Consider the following 1,952-nt stretch of genomic DNA (forward strand, 5'->3'; position numbering starts at 1 on the left):
TTTGATTTACAATTTATGACCATTTATGACATATGTCATATTGTATTGTCATATCGTCACCTTAGTTGTGACATCTATACATATAAGACTGAACTAAACTTCTTTTTAACTGTAGACATTACTCCTTAGATGTCACTAAAGTTCGTGCATTACTAATTGCATATTTGCTAGGAACTGGTATGTATACTCGATTCTAGATCCGACCCGTTGGTTAGCGGCGTGTAATTTGTGTTGCCTATATAAACTTGAATCGCGAAATGGGCCTGTTTATTTTATCAAATACTATGGACCTATGGACGTTTTGAAAAAACGTCCATAGTATTTGATTTTATCTTTGAGGAAGTTGTTGTATTTCCAGTAGGTTCTGTTTCCTGCCTTGCTTCTTTCATTGATTACCTACTATGCTCCTATCATTAGTTGCATAAACTGAGACCCAGTGGCGTGCTGGAACTTTTCAAGCGGCCCGGTGATTTTATAGAAAAGCGGCCTCCCATCCTTATTTTATCTTCTATTATCAGAATTTGTATTTCTAATTTATAAGACAAAAATACTTCTTCTTCTTCTTCTTTTTCTTCTATTTGTATAAACATGACTGTCTGTTTGTTTTTTCAATGCGACTCTAGTAAGTTGCCATTCCATCGTTTTGTGGTCTTCTCACTGATCGTCTTCCTATTGGGGAACCGTGTCTCGCTGTCCTTACTACTCTATTTGTTGTCATTCGGCGTATGTGGTCATTCCATTCTATTCTTCTGTTTCTTATCCAGTTATTAATATTGCCCACCTTGAATTTCCGCTGTATATCTGTACTTCTAGCTCTGTGTCCCATAGAGTCTTACCATCGATTTTTCGAACGGTTTTTGTCCTCTCTGTGTCGGGTCATGTTTCTGCGGCGTATGTCATTATTGGTCTTATGACTGTTTTGTAAATTCTGCCTTTCATTTCTTTTCCGATATTTTTATTTCTCCATATTGTGTCATTCAGACAACCTACCGCTCTGTTTGTTCTATTCACTTGATCTTCCACTTCTGTTTAGACCCTTTCGTAGCTAGATAGTGTGATGTCTAGTTATTAAAACTCCATCACTTGTTCTATTAGCCCTCCAGCTCCAATTTACATATTATTGAATTTGCTGTTATAACCATGCATTTTGTCTTTTTTGGGGAATTTAACATGTTAAATTTTCTGGCGGTTATGTTAAATTGGTGCAGCATACGTTGTAAGAAATGTTTGATCTCCTGCGAAGAGTTGAGTACGAAAGCAGTAAAGTGGGTCTGAAAATCAATAAAGCTAAGACAAAAATAATGGTGGTCGACAGATTCGACACTTTTTCTTCTTCTTCTTCTTCTTCGTCTAGCCATTCACTTCAACATCTGAACATAAGCCTCTTCAAGTCTTCCTTTCCATTGTTTTTTGTTGTAGGTACGCTACTTGTAGCCAATTTTTCCCGGCAGTTCGTTTCAGATCATCTGTCCATCTCATAGGAGGTCTGCCTCTGGGTCTTTTATGTTCGTATGGTCTCCAGGTTAGAATTCTTCTGTACCATTTGTTAAGATCGCTCCTAGCTACATGTCCAGCGTATTCCCATTTCAATTTTAGTGATTTTTGAACCACATCGGTGACTTTGGTTTTCTGTCTTATCCATGTGTTTGTTCTCCTGTCCTTAAGTGATATGCCAAGCATTGCTCAGATTCGACACTATTCAACTGATTAACATGTTACAGGAATACCAAATAGTAAACACCTTTGTCTATCTCGGGTCTAGCAGTACAACTAACGATGGTAACTGTGAAGCAAAAGTTAGGAGACGTATTGGTATTGCAAAAAATGCGATAAGTCGTCTAACTAAAGTTTGTAAAGACAGATCTATCTCTCAAAATATCAAAATGAGACTGGTGAATGCCCTTGTATTCTCAATATTTCTATACGGGGCAGAGACTTGGACTCTTTGAGTC

The sequence above is a fragment of the Diabrotica virgifera genome, chromosome 2 (assembly GCF_917563875.1).
Source record: "Diabrotica virgifera virgifera chromosome 2, PGI_DIABVI_V3a".
NCBI classification, from domain to species: Eukaryota; Metazoa; Arthropoda; class Insecta; order Coleoptera; family Chrysomelidae; genus Diabrotica; species Diabrotica virgifera.